The sequence below is a fragment of the Bombus bifarius genome, unplaced genomic scaffold (assembly GCF_011952205.1).
Source record: "Bombus bifarius isolate JDL3187 unplaced genomic scaffold, Bbif_JDL3187 scf7180000010271, whole genome shotgun sequence".
Classification (NCBI taxonomy): domain Eukaryota; kingdom Metazoa; phylum Arthropoda; class Insecta; order Hymenoptera; family Apidae; genus Bombus; species Bombus bifarius.
In genome coordinates, this window is record NW_022885586.1 from 1251182 (window position 1) to 1266697 (window position 15516).

Genomic DNA, 15516 nt, shown 5'->3' on the forward strand with positions numbered 1-15516 from the left:
CTGTATTGAAAAATAATTTATCTTTTTCTTGCCTATAATATATTATAGATTAGTGAACGAACACGCTGTATTCAGGCTGGCAAAAAAGACAAGGAAAGAAGAGTATCTAAAAATTGAAGTGAAAATACAACGAAACAGATAGCAATAGATAGCAACAATAACTAACGATTAATAATTTAGCCAGTGATCTCAATGAACTTTAGCCACGGTATCTTACGCTGCAATATATATTTATCTTACGAAAGATTTACATGCATATTCAATACGCTATATTTTATCATACCCTAATATTTTACCAACACTATGTTGTTGCTACAAATAAGCTAAATCGCGTACTAGCGCATCTCCGCGTGCAATTAACAGCGCCCACGTTAGAAGTGGTTTCACGATCATGATAGCGCGTTATCGATCTGGATCGTAGCTGTTAGCTTCGCAAATAGCTCGACATTTCGCGTGCGAACGATCACGGTTGCCCTTAACGAGTCCGACCTGGACGCTATCGAGTACCGTCTCCGCAACTTGTCTATCATTTTTCTGTCAACGATACTCGCGGCTTCCACGTATCCAGCCGATATAATGATGGTTCACTGAAATTTTCCGCGCATTATTCGAGACGTAACACGTGCTCGTTGTATCGCGTAATTCGTCCGGATCGGTGGTTGACAGGTGACAGGTGTGACGCGGGTCAGCGCGTGACATCTGTCAACTGTGAATGTTTCAAGCGACGACGGTGACGTCCGTGGCGCGCTGAATGCAGGCTGACGTTGTTATCGCGTCGACGCTACCGGTCGATCTAATGAGCTCGGACGCGTGGAAGCGCGAGAGAACGGCCGGAAGAAACGTTCCAAGTGAGGATCGATGGAAATTGAGCGTGTCAGAGATCTCGGGTTGGCTAGAAACGCGCGAAGGTGAAACGTCCCTGCGTCTAACTACTCGTCTTACCTCGTCTTACTCGTCTTGCCTCTTGGAATCGATGGACAGGTTGCGAAGAAGAGACCAGAGACTGACTCGAGTCTCGTAGAATCGTGGCACGGGACATTGTAAACGCTTCGAAGTAGACTGTGAATAGAGAGAAAGAGATAGGTAGAGACATCGAAGAGAGGAGAACAAGGACTAGGAGGGGAAAGAACGAGAGAGTCGTTATTTGTCACGGTAAGCGGCCTTTCTCGCAGTATTATTTCCCGCAAAGTGTTATTAACTGCTCTCATATTTCGCCTTTTTCTACCGCTCGCTTGTTTCTCTTTTTTCCCTTTCGTCCTGTCGCTGCTCCCTTTTTGTTTTTAATCGTTAATAGCACCCGTTCATTTCGGCGCTTAACCACGGCTGTCACACGTAGTTATTTAGCTGAAATATCAGTGGTAGGAACATTATGGTTTTCAACGAATACGAAAACAGAAGGTTGTACGAGCACGGTAAAACGCGGGATAAAACGCAAGATAAAACGCAGGATAGCTCTATCCTGTATACGAGAATCGGTGGCTCATACGCGGATGTTCGAACTCGAGTTGACCTTTTTCTACGCGGTGCGTCGTCTTCGTTTCCTCTTGTTTGTGTTTTCGTTGCTGGCGTTACGTTCGACCTTCGGAAGATGGCCGATCGAAGGCGGCGCGAACGAAACCAATTCGAGCCGATGCTTTCTATAATCTGAGACGCAGAAGAGGGAAGTAAGTACGGGGAGAAAGCGGTTTTGTCTCTTGAAAAAGAGAAAGGGCAGCGAGCTAGAAGGGGGACGAGGAGCGAAGGCTTGGTAAGCTGATAAAGCGAAAAGAGAGGTGGTTTCTGGCTACGGATAGTCGCAAATCACTTTAACTGCCCGTGGAACAGTTTGGAGCCGCTAATGGCGTCAAGTGTCTCGGATACACCATGGCTTTGGCTTTGGGACGACAGTTTCTACCGAGAAGACGGCCCAGGGATACCAACGATGCTCTGAAAGTTAGCGCGGAATAATGGTACCAAGATCAAAAGCGAAAAAACAGGAGAAGAACTATTTTACCATTCTCCGAGTTTCAACGGTTTGAAATCGTTCCTCTCGAGGAAATACGTCCGACTGGAATTTGGGCTACCGTCGCTCGCAATATCCGCTACGACGTGTTGCGCGTTGTTACGCATATTTTGTTGCTCCGATTTCTCGGAATTCTAATGTCCTCGTTAATTGCGCTGGCCATTGCTGTCTTATTCAAGATCGTTCATTCTCGTCCGCTCATTTAAATTCTCAGAAACCACCTGTCCAGAGAGAGAGAGAGAGAGAGAGAGAAGCTAAGCGTTCAGGTTTGCCTTAGTAAACATTTCCTATGTAGCGTTTCTTCATCTCTCAAGATACGTTGAGATATTCGAAGATGCCAGGTGTCTTTTTACCTTCAACACAAAGTTACATCGCATCGGTCGAGGCGACGATTAAATAATATTCCTAATTGAACGAAGAAAGACAAAGATGTCGCGAGGAAAACGACGAAATTTGAGTTTTCTTCGATCTCGGAATGGCAAGTAGGATTTTCGAACTATAGGGGACAAAGATATGGTCCCGTGTTATGGACGCTAAAGCGGCAGTGTTTCGATGGTTGCGCAAGGGCGAAAATCGGGGAGATATTCGCGATATATCTCTGCGACTCGCGTATTCGTGTATTCGCGTATCTATGTAATCGGTACAAGGCTGGAGAATTGGCGTATCATTGTTGTAACACGTGAGCGTTTATGCCAGTAAAAAGGAAGCACGTATAAAAATATTCCGCTACCGTTGTGTGCAGGGGTAGGGTGGATAAGGGGGTGGCCAACGTAGCGAACTGAAATCGACATGACCGGTCGGCACAAAATTTATTTATTATTTTTGTCGTGCAATTTTGTATCGTGCCCAACTGCGGTGAAATTAAATTATTATTTTGCCGGTATAAATCATCGGTTCGTTGAGTAGGCGGGGTGAATGCGAGGTAGAAGGGAGGGGGAGGGGCAGAAAAGGAGGGGGATGGATTCGATGGAAGTGAGTGAATAAGAGAAGTATGGGTAAGTGTGCGAGAGAGAACATCCGTTCGCTTTAAATCCCCGCAAATGAATATTTATATTTTCCATTGAATTACTCTTTCGGGGCGGCATAATACGCGTGAAATTGAAATATATTCGATAAATTATTTTATCGAGTAGCGGCACGACTAATCGGTGGCTGTATACCGCGGAAAATTTTCATATTACTCGGTAAGAATCAAAGTTTGCGCAGGTCGAATCAAGGTTAAGTTACACGAACGATAAGGAGATTCTTTGTCGTAAGGCGATTATGAGAATGTGTTAACAAAGACTTTCGAAATTCGTTAGGCGTCGTGGTCAGGATGGTAGATGGAAGATTTGCACGACGCAAATGTATGCATATATCGAAAGTATAGTTGGACGTGATGATCGCGTGATAGAGGAAAGGTTTGAAAGAATCGGACGTGCATAAATCGGCAGGATGATTTTGTTTTTTCGACGGTGGTTAGCGCGCGACGAATCGCATTCGCTCTCTCTCGAAACAATCGCAATGCGGTTCGATCGACGTTTATACGCGCGAGAATGATTGCAGTTCGTAACTCCGTGTAAAAGCCCATTTCGCGATTTCGTAATTCGAAATAATTATTGGTGCGCATTGCGACGGCCATTATCGCGGACAAACAGTTTTATATCGTAAACAGACGCCATTAACAAAGAAGAATTGTTCGGTGGTTTCGATGTGCTCAGCAACAAAAGCACGGTCAGATTACACGTACCACCGATGTAACTGTCGTAATAACGAACTGCGTGGATTAATTTCGCAACAAGCATTGCGGTTCGCAAAATCCACAGTTTAATCTGTAGTCACCGTTACCGCGGTGAGACAATCGGGCGCGCTGCGATTCGTTCGCGAGCCATCACTGTTTCGTCGTTCGTCGTTTGTCGTTTGTCGTTTATCATTCGTCGTTCGTCGTTCGTCGTTTGTCGTTTGTCGTTTGTCGGTCCAGAACAAATCGATTCATTCCTCGATCGTCGTCTTGCAATCCTACGGCCTCTTCGATTCCTCCATTCTGATCTACGTATTTCCGTATAATAGCTGCTCGAAACATACACACGCTTGAAGAAACATTGGTAGAAGAACGATAATGGGTGGAATCATGGTGTTGAAGCTGCACGAGCAAAAGTAAACTGAGATAGAACGTTGAACGAACGAAGAATGGAACGAAACACAGCCGCACGTGTGACAAGAGGAGCAACGATAGAAGAGACGCGCGTATAGAAACCATTCGTATCTGCAGTTTGGTCACATTAACGCACACCTACGTATATCTATTTCGTGCAGAGGGGAAAAGCTGTGAATCGCGAGAAAGACGGTCTACGGCGAGGGGGAAAGAGAGAGAGAGAGAGAGAGAGAGAGAGAGAGAGAAAGAGAGCATGTTGGGTGGAAGAGTGAAACGGAAGAGAAGGAGCAGAGTAAGATGAGTTAAGCGTTTAATAAGCTTAATCACGCGACAGATCTGTGAGATACAACTTGCTTCGCCTTCGTAGCGAAGCTGTAGCCAACCAGCAACCCTTCCAGCTTCCTCCCTTCTCTCGTTGTTTCTCCTCTATGCATGCCACCCTCGCTTCGGCTCACCTCCTCCCTGTTGTACCATCTGCTGTTACTATTTTACCGGCGGTTCTACGAATGTACGAGTCTCGCAGCACTCGCCACCCGTTCCACCGTACGATCCACCACCCGTTTCACCACCCAGTCCACCCAATCTACCCTGTCCACCCGGTTCACCCGGTTCACTCGGTCCACTCGGTCTACTCGGTCCACCTCGGTCCTATTAACGGAAAACTGTTTATTGCCAGCGAATAACGGATCCATGGGGATTACGCGTGGATCGCCACTCTTTATCATGCCTGACGATCACGCACGACAATTGCGCGCGATGAAAATTTCAAGCAGGCTCGAATCTTTCTTTTCGATGCTCGTTATCTTCTGTAAGAAGTGGAATACTTTAGTTTGATAGAACGACGCGAAGGTTTCTGAAAGCGGGAGGAAGTGGGCGAACGAAGAAAATCGTCCCGAGTCGGCGTTCGATGACGAACGAATCGGCCTCACCACGTGCGGACTCTAACGAATAGTTTGCTAACGTGGAACATTCGACGATAACCGGCGGTTCCCTTCGACATCGTTAGCCGGAAACAATGAGCAGAATCGTACAGGATTCCAGCCGGAATTGCATCCAAAAGCGACGGGCCTCCTCGAATAATGGCGATCGATGCGTCTCGCGAATTCGAAGATTATTCGAAGAACGCCGGTAGCGAATTCGCTGTCTAACACGGATGTGGTCTCGTTTAAGAATATCGACGAAAGATATCAGGTAGAACGTATCAGGGAAATTAATTAGGAATTCTAAGTCGCGTATCTAACGTTCGTCGCGTTTCTCGGTCTCGTGAAAAAGAAAGAATGGGAAGCGGGAAGTGGAAAGGGAAAACTGGAAAATGGATGAAACACGAGGCGGAGGAGCATTAAGGCGATGGTATTAAGCCAAAGGTAGATGTTTCAAAGGTTTTCCAAAGCTTTCGTTTTAGCCACGATGGTGCGGTATGCGCGATTAGATCGTCAACCGTGAGATAATTGAGGAAGACTGTCCGATGAAAATCCCCTTCTCGTGGTTCTCCCCCGGTTTAGCTAGCCAGATCTGGCCCTCTTCTTGGAATATGCATATTTAACGAGTTATCAAGTCCGCGGGCGTGAAAGACGCCCTTCTTCCCACCATGACATTCTCAAGAGGCGGCTCGCTTATCCGGAAATTACCCAAGTTTCGTACACGGCAACCGGTTGCCACCTTAACGGAAAGGCAACCGACTCATGGTCCGAACCTTTCAGACCATACTTCGATAATAATCGCTGCCAAAATCAAACGTTTGTAGCGGCCGTACGAGTGGCCAACGAGAGTTGCTGAAAATTGGCTTCCGGATTTCTGCCACATGTGCACATATTTGTTATTAGAAGCCAGTTACAAAAGACAATTGATAGCCTTTGTAAACGAGAAACTCTCAGTCGTCTAAAGCTAATTACACGTTTAGCTGAATCCGTGAGATATACCTCTTTGAATTTACCGTATTTGGATCTACATCCCGTCTATGATGGAACTGTGCAGTTATTTCAGCCAGTACAGACTACCGGAGCAAATACGAAAAATCATTCGACGTTCTTAAGTCGAAATGCAAATCGTAGTTTGTAGCGTATATATAGTAAGGTTTATCAGGTTGCGCTAATATCTTTAACAGGAAATCTATTACGTCTGAATAACAAAAACTGTCAATTACACCTTGGTATATGAATGCACTGCTGTCATTTAACAAGACCGCAGATTGTTCAGTGGCGTAAGGGCCGGTTGAGGGTAGTCAACTCTATCTTGAAAAGAGACGAATAAGATATTTGGACGAAGTAGAGCAGTACGGTGAACTATGGCGAACAACAATGAACGACGACGAATGGTCATAATCGAAGTGTCGGTATATAGATGGAATATTTCTGCGATGGGCCACGATGGGTCAAGATAGACCGCGATGAGCCGCGATGAACCGCGATGGGACGGTGGATAGTTTGTGCACGCTGCCATAAGTGCAGTGGCCTCGCGTGGAAGGCAGCGAGGGTGGTGGTTCGCGTGCATAACGGGCGAGCAGCATTGATACGGCCGGATCACAGCTACCGGACCAATGTATTTTACTGCCCCGAGGCTTAGCGCTATCGAAGCACGCAGTCACCCGCCATCACTCCGCGCACGAGTATGTAGTGACGGTAATAGTCACTATATCATTGGCTCTTGGTAATACCCTGGCTGCTGGCGGTGCTGCTGATGCTTCCCTTCGCTTCTCCCCCCCTCTCGTGGTACCATACTCCCCTACCACTTTTCGTTCCCCTTCGATCGCCATCCTCGCCTCCTCACCCTTCTACGCTACTCGCACGTAATGTTCGAAATGAAAATGAATGTATTTCGGATAGCGATAAATACCGCAGCGATTCGGTTGCGTCGCGCGCGATTCTCGCCCACCTTTGCACCACTTTCCTCCAAACGATGCTTTGCCTCCAACGTATCGTACACGTCGACTACCTACGAATACCTGGCTAGCCCCTGTCGAATCTTTCCTTTCAAGTACCAACTATTTTTTTCATTTTCTGCTTCGTCACGTTCAGTAAGAAATAGTAACAAGTAACAAATCGGAGCAACTTTCTTTGCCCAGTCATCTCCGCATAGACAGTTGGTATACGATATTGATCCGCTTAACTTGGATCGTTTCGATAATGAAAACGAAGCGAAAGGTAAAAAATGCGGCAGGGGCGAAATAGTCGACGAGGTAAGAAGTTGCGGGAAGAAAATGAGCGATGCTGCGTTGTCAAGGATTGGCGTCGATGTCGATGTCGGTCCGGCGAATTTCGGTCTCGACCTCGTCTTCAGTCGCGGCTTTGGATTCTGGATGGGGGAGATTGATCCAAGGTAGCATTACTTCTGGTTAGCCTCCGAGCGACACGCTGTTAGTCTTCATTCCTCTCTCTCTCTCTCTCTCTTTCTCGTAACCAGCCACAAACTCCGGCTCCTCGCTTGATTGCGTCTAGTTAGAGCCATGCCAGACCCATCAGTCGTCTGCCGTGCTCGTTCTACCACGATTATTTGTCTTTCCATTTTAAGAGTCTGGAAAGGTGTGAGTCACGATCGTGAACAGGGGATTACCGTGTTCTTAATCGGCCAAGTTTAAGAGTCGATGCAAGAAGGTGTACGCCCAGTGAAAATAAGAATGAAGAGGTGTAAATGCGGAAAGAAAGCTCTGTATAGCTGACTCGCGGCTCGGGCTATCGCGACTCTTATTACAATTCATGAAGGTTAAAACTGCGTTAATAGAAGAAAGAAAAAGAAACGAGGTTCGCTTTCGATGTCTTTCATCTTCTCAATAAAAGTGAGAGGTGTGAGCGAATTCGCCGATCTTCGTACCGTAACAGCAGATTATCCTGTTCTTGACCAGCCAGGCTTAACTAGTCGACGGTGAAAAGATGTTGACTTCCGAAAAATAAGTCGAATCTCCTTAGGACAACGATCATTCGTATGATTTCGCGATGCCGTTAAACGGTAGGCTCGGGACAGGGGAAGCTCGCGAAGGAAAGCGGGACGACTGGGTTTTCTCCGTGTCGGAAAGTGAATACGCTTGTACGGTGTAAACGCAGGCTTGAACGTACATACGTATACGTCTGGTCTGGGTGTACGGCACGTGAAATCCGATCGTAATTTTAGCCGCACCGCGCCTGCCGTACCTGCTAATCCATTCATACGCTCTCCGAATCCTCTCCTCTCTTTCCCTCTCCCATTCTCATTCTCATTCTCGCATTCGCTATCTAGCGCTCCTGCCTCTACTCTTTCCCTCGCCATTGGTGCGGCGATGTACACACCAGGTCGGATATATCGGCCGGTATTTCAGCCGCCATGCGGAGGTAATGGATTCAGAAACGCGGCGGACACCGCGCGCCCCGTGTTAATAACAATCCATACTTATTGCCCGCATATTTTACCGATCCCCCCGCACCCTGCCGCTTGCTACCGACTATATTACAACATATGGAGAGCATAAACTTTTATGGCTACCCTTCTACCGCCGCCCTTCCTCCTCCACCAACACCTCCTCTTCTCCACCTCCTCCTCCGCTACCTCCTCCTCCACCTCCTTTTCCACCGACCACCTTTCGCGCTACCCATCTAACGACCGGCTGCCTGTTTCTATTCCCCTCCCCCACCAGCCGTCTCTGCCCCACACCATACCCCTCTTCTAACCATCACCCTCTGATTCACTCTCCCTTTTCTGTTCGCTTTTGCCACATCTCCCTCTCTTGCCACGGTCTACTCAGTTTTTCTACGTTCTAATTTCTTCTTCGTTTCGTATTCAGAAATGTACAAAGGAAGAGAGAGGCAGAGCGGAAGGGATAGGTTAACCCTCGCACGGTAAGCAAAATGTGGAGATTTTTCTGTGAAGTTTGATGCGAAAATGTCCAAAGAATGGAAATCAAGAGCGGTGTCGTAGTATTTTCACTAGGAAATAAAAATATTATTGGAAGAAATATAGAAACTGTAACTGGCTCGGTCACTAGGGTTAAACGTTACGCTCGTGGATGTCCAACGTGTAAACGATTGACTATCGGGACTAGCACTTACTGCACCTATGGTGAGTAGTGATATCAGGACTTGGTAATTGATAACATTCCGTCGTTATCGTTTCGCGAACCAAGAGACAGTCGGGTTAAATGTTCTTTTAAATGATGGCGGATATATTGTGCGAATCGAGCAGTACGTGTCCATTATGTCTGACAAAAATAACACGAATCTACTCCGCAGCTATTACTTCGTCCGGACACGTATCTCTTGCGTCTGACCATATACGTACTTATATCACTTAACGCGCTCCATCATCCATCATCGCGTGTTTCTTCTAATCTGTTCTCTTTTACCGAGTCAAAAATTAAATATAAATGTCTATAATCATGAAATTAAAGGTTAATAAAGACGAATGAATCGCAAATGAATAGATCTATTTTAGTCTGCTAACCACGGTTGGCCAATCAATTCGTTAATTGGATCCTCGCTTACTTGGATATAATAATTTCTTTACTTGCGAATCTCTTATTTTTTAACCAGGCTTTTCGTTCCTGCTTGTATTTTCAATAATCGAAATTGATCTAACTACAATCCAAGAATATATATTTGAAGTTTATCTTTGAAACGCGATAAGGTGTTTTATTACAAACGGACGTTCGCCACTGTAGGATAACCGGTACACCACTGGATTCAAGCGTATCCAACATCAACGAGAACTACCGGGAGACCGCAGCGGTCGTTCCGAGGCGTAATAGTTTCGTTTGACTCGGTTCTCGTCGATCGACAAAAGACGAGGTTAACGTCGTCAACGCAGCGCGATATTTCAAGCATAAAGCAACGAACAGCGTCTAACTGGCGTACCAACGATCGTGATAACAAATGGAATGCACTCATTGGTCAGCGATTTATAATCCCTCGCATAGAGTACAGAAGCGCGCACGTGGTCGCGCGCGAACGTGCCAGCTAGCCGACCGACCAGGCGTCGGCCAACTATCGTGCAACGAACGAACAAACGAACGAACGAGCGAGCCTGTCCTCTCGTTCTCGCCAGCGCATTGTCTGCCCCAACCTATCGGGATGTAGAGACGCTTCCGCCAACATCGACATTACATTCCACATTAACCAAATTATGATTTAAGGTCTCGTATTGTCGGCGTGCCGATTGTTCACATCCAAATAGTCCTTGCACAGAGGCACAGTTATAAATTATAATATGCGAGCAATTGCGTTGATCCGCATCATAGTAGCGAACATGCGAGTTGTTCATAGGCCGCGACGTTCAAAAGACTGCCGAGCACGGTAGGAAACGTCGATAAAATATCGTACAGTTATCACTGCGCGCAGGGAGAATAGAATAGAAGAACCCCTTTACGATCGCAACGATCTTCTGTCTAATTCGAGCTTTTCGGGATTCAAGTTAGAAAATTGTCGAGGTCAATGCATAATTATTCTAATTTACTATCTTACTGTAATTTTTTCAAGTAATTTTAGCAATCTTTCGCTTTGCATAAATACAGAATCTTGATCGTTTATTTACCGTTAATCAGATAGCATTTCGAATTAATTTTCACGTTTCGTATGAGAGCGGCAGGTGTCCCAATACTTGCGAATGGCAGTGTACGTGTATGAGCGCGTGTATGATATTAGGCGCGTCGATGTCGACGGTGATATCCTTTTTGCGTTGCAACGATAGTAAGGGAATTGTAATACGGAGCGGATCGTGTTGCCACAGCATCGGACGTTGTCATAGACGAGCTCGAGCGTATAGCCAGAGATGATAATTATAAGTTAGAAACTTGCCAGGATCGGTGTTTCGTTGGTCAGAAAAGGGCTGATGGGGTCGACTGCGATAGTCAAGGTGGCGGACCGAATGCTGCGAGCGGTGGTTGCGGCTCGGTGAGCGGACACTATCGCGTTACTACGTTGCATTAATCCCCGAGCTAGTATCGACAGAGGACGGTCTATAATGGGTTAGGTTAGCGTTCCGCTTTCTTTCGGAGAGAGAATATTTCCGGTGCGTTCGATGTCGCAAAATGTCATACAAAGACAGGAGTTAACGTGTATGACGTTTCACAAAAGTACTTGAACACCTACCATTGCCATAAAAATGTCTAACCTTCATTTTATTATATCTTTCTTATAATTTTTATCTTATAATCTTTATTAATACTGACGATGATAAACAGAGTTAAGTACCATTATTGTACATTAATGTGAACTCAGAATGTTTACATAAAACGCAAGGACATATATGTATACGACAAACACATCGACTAATTTACAATGTTTTTCGACATTTTGACATTTAATTAGCATTGTAATGAGACGCGACTGTCGCGACTACTTTACTTTTGTTATTTTCTATATATTTACATATTTACATTGTTACGTATATAAATTTCATAGAAACGCATAAACATCCGCAATTTACTAACAATATTTTTCTCCGACCGTGCAGATCCCCGATTTGGTGGTTCGCTTCGACTTTTGGAATAGTAGCTGATTGCCGACTATCGACGAGCGTGTGTCGCCCGTATGCAACGTATTGCGAACCGAAAAGCTGACGGCGGATCCTCCAAAGGCTGGTTCGTTTCGCTTTGTTGCGGTAAAGGCTTGACAAATAGGGAATCTAGGCTTGGAGGCTATCGAGTGCCGTAATTACTCGACGCAACGCGTACTCGCCTATGCGTAGAGATGATAAGAAAGGTAATACGAAGCAACAAAAACGAGGAAACGATTTCTCGTCTTTGCAATTCTTTGGACGAAGCGTAAATTCAATTCGAGAAGGAACACGTATGAAAACAGCGTTAACGAGTTCGACGAAACGTACCGCGTTGTTCTTGTCTCGCTTGACCGCCTCTGTGCGTATACGGAACTTTTGAAATGGCGAAACGAGCGGACCTCGCCGCGCGGCGCATAGAGTTTCATCTCGGGAGATTACACGAATCGTGATCAAAGTAAACCGATGAAGAAACGAAGCTTGCTAACGACGAGAGGATCAGGGCGAGGAAAAGTGAAGCGAACGGATAGGGGAAGAAAATAGAAGAATGAGAGAGAAACGGCCGAGATGGGTGGCAATGGGAGAAGGAGAAAGGAGACGAGAGGAAGGGTGAAACGATCCGCGGCGGCGGCGGCGGCGGCGGCGGCGACGGCAGCAGCAGTATTCCGGTTTTTTGATATCGGCTGGTTTTCGCGGTGGTAGCAGTATCGAGCTAACAATTAATTATTGGCGGCGCTTCAGAGGGCTGCCGGCAGCCGTAGTTAAACATTACGCGTTCCATATCTTACTGTGCTATCTAATCCCCACGGGGGCTCGAGCGCTACTGCAGTAATCTCGTTTAATTGCCGGCTGTAGACGCGAGAGTCCCGTTCAATTAGTTTTTCAAATAAACATTAGTTTCCTTAACACGCGGTGCCATAACGTGGCGGAGGATGAGGGCAAGGACGAGGACGAGAACGAGAACGAGAACGAGAACGAGGGCGAGGATGAGGCTCTGCGGAGAGAGCAGAGAAACAGCCCGATAGCGGAAAGAAGATAGGAACGGTCAAATCGGTGGAGAAAGAGAGAACTGGTTGGTGAAAGGGACAGAAGAGAAGGAGAAGGAGGAGGTGGCAGCGATGGTAGTGGCAGTAGGGAACAAAGCGAGAAAGTAAGAGGGGCAAATCGAAGGTGGGAAAAGAGAAAGAGGCAAGCGCGGGGGGCTTTGGGAGGAAGAGGAGGATAGCGTGGTACACTCGGAAGGCAGGTCGGTAGAGGTGACGGGTCTATGGAACAGAAGGGTGACGGTGGAGGAGGCGGTGGTAGCGGACGTAGTGGAGGTTGGCGGAGACGGTTAGAGGGAGGAGAAATACCAGTGGAAGAGAAGGGTGGTGTCGCGGCCGCGGGGTAAGTAATTAACGACACATTTATACGATATCGCCCACGGGTGCGGCGTAGCGCGGTGTAGCGCGGCGTGGCGCGGCACGGTGCAGCGCGGAACGGTGAAGAGACACAAACGTGGTGGTGAGAAGGACGAAGCGGGGAGCAGAAGCGAACCAAGCTAGAATCTCGTTCGTAGGAAATGCTTCGCTAATAGGAAGCTATGCGTTCGTCGATAGATATCTAACGTAGACCGACCAACCGATCGATTGACCGACCGACCGACCGATCCCCTCAACATCTGACCGTCTGGCCTTACGACTATCCTGATTCGTAAATGCGACTATCGTTTCGACGATCACGACCATTCAAACGATGGAAGATGCGGTTTTAGCGCTTGCGATCGAATTTAACGATCGCCTTTGTTCGTCAAACTCCTCGTATCCTTCTGATACAACGATCGATCGTTCGATTCTATTTTTGTCGAATATCTTCGTCGATTATTGCTTTGCATTATTGTTATTGGTATCTGTCGTTAGCACAGCCCTAGCTGTATCCGACGTGGCCGATACGGGAACCGGCTAGAAATCGAGAAAGATCGACAAATCATGGAACAAAGCGGAATACGAGTTGGCAAACAAGCGAAAGGGGATCGACGCGACTTTTGCCTTTGCGCGAAACGTACTCGTTGCTCGCGCGGCTGGTTATGGTGATGCGGATTATTCACTAATATGATTTACGACGTATTACCCCGACGTGCTAGCGCGCGCGACTCACAATGCGCACATAATGTGAGGCATAATTTATTAATTTTACTAATGGCTCCTGCCCATTATTATTGATTTCGGACCGCGCCTCGTTCGGACGGGCGCTGATTTATCCCGGTCGTTATCGGCCCCATGTTAAATCGTCCGCGAACCAGGAGCCGCGAGAATACAATTCGACGACTCGTGTACTTTTCCTTTCCCATTGCGCGCCTGTTCTATAGCTGTCGATATAGCTATCGATGCGAGTGGATATCGGTAGTGCAAGCCGTCCAGTCTCCTCCCGTATTCGTTCGCAGGCTCGCGGCCTGTAAGAGAAAAAAGGAAAACTCTTTCATTTCGTATGTTTCGAGTCCAGCATGCCACAGATAGAAATCGTAAAGATAAAAATTGCTCGATCAAATCGTTGTACGAAATACTTGCTACTCGAGTGTCTCGACTTTACCCAATCCAATTCCAAACCTTTGCTACTGTGAACATTATTTAGCTGTTAGGCCATTCTGAAAATTTATCCCATTCGTGCTCGGCATACCTTAAACGTCGAAGATAAAAATGCAAAGAGACGAAAAGCTTTCTGAAAATTCCATCAATTTGGTGTATTTAATAGTTATTCTTCCTTTTCTTTTCTCTTTTCGATTATTGCTTAATCGGTTAATTTTGCAGATTCGAAAGTTTGCGAGGGATTGTCCGAAAGGAAGATACGGGTAAAGGGTGATCGACGAAGGAAAATACACGAGGGAAGTGCATCGAGAACGATCCAGACACCACGTTGCGCGAATGGCCGCGCCGACACGATATTAAAACATTAAAATAACGTACGACCGTGCAAAAACGAAAGGCTACGGTTGACGCGATCCTTTCATCGCAATTCCGACCGTCCGGTACTCTATTCAAACACGATCATTCGTTTCGTTATTACGCGGCATTTTTCACCGATGGACAAGCGCGTATGGCTTACGCATCGCGCATTCGTCATTCGTCCCGACGATCCCGCGAATTTATCAATTTATCAATTTTTAAATGTTACACGTTTCCCGTTAATGGACTAGGACACTGCTGACATGACGAAGCGTAACAGATCGAGACGCGAGGAGCAAGACATCGAGGAAGGAGCGAGAAGAAAAGGGGACCGGATCAACACCGTATCTTCTCGACGTTCCGCAGCTACTGCTGCCATCTGAAACCACGAATGTTCGAACAAGTTGCGGACACGGCAGATCGCAGCGCGTGGACCTCGTCGAAGAGAAACAAAATGAAGGAAAAGGAGAAAGTTTCCTTCTTGGTACAGGGGGAGAGGATGAACTCGATATCAGTTGTTTCTCCATCGTCTTTTCTCGGCCATCGCGTTTGGACGTATGCGTCAGTCTTCTCTTTTGGAAACGTTACTGGCCGAGACAAAGACGTAAACAAAAAATTAAATACAGTAGAATCTCAGTTATCCGATCCAGTCGAGAGACAAGAGCGTCCAGATGAGGAGATTTTCGGATGATAGAACAGTTACTTTTCCGATGTTTATCTTCGTGTATTTATTTCATAAAAGAACTTAACTATTCATAATAGCGATACAAATAACGTAAGCAGATACGATTCGATCGAAGATTTATGGATCTCAAGACCTTTTAGCTGGTAAATCAGAAATCTTGTTTAGCGGATTCAATTCGGCAAAGTTACATTCATTTTGTGCCTCCTCCCGTCTTAACTTTACTTCTAACGCCTCAAATGCTCTTAGTGTCATGGTCAATCGAGTAAATCCGTCACATTGAAACCATTCTATCGCGTCGCAGCGCTATCACAACCATCGA

The 15516-nt window shown here is 46.4% G+C and overlaps 1 long non-coding RNA gene across 3 annotated transcripts in view; it reads left to right on the forward strand.

Moving 5' to 3' along the window:
* LOC117216308 overlaps positions 1-15261 on the forward strand; it is a 47143-nt gene extending 31882 nt beyond the window's left edge. The window contains exons 3-4 of one of the 3 annotated variants that reach the window (XR_004489347.1): positions 11550-12977; positions 14378-15261. This is a non-coding gene — a long non-coding RNA (uncharacterized LOC117216308). Of the gene's footprint in view, positions 1-11549; positions 14285-14377 lie in introns of those variants that run through there. The other 2 variants (XR_004489346.1, XR_004489345.1) reach the window with 2 other exon arrangements.
* The last annotated feature ends 255 nt before the right edge of the window (positions 15262-15516 follow it).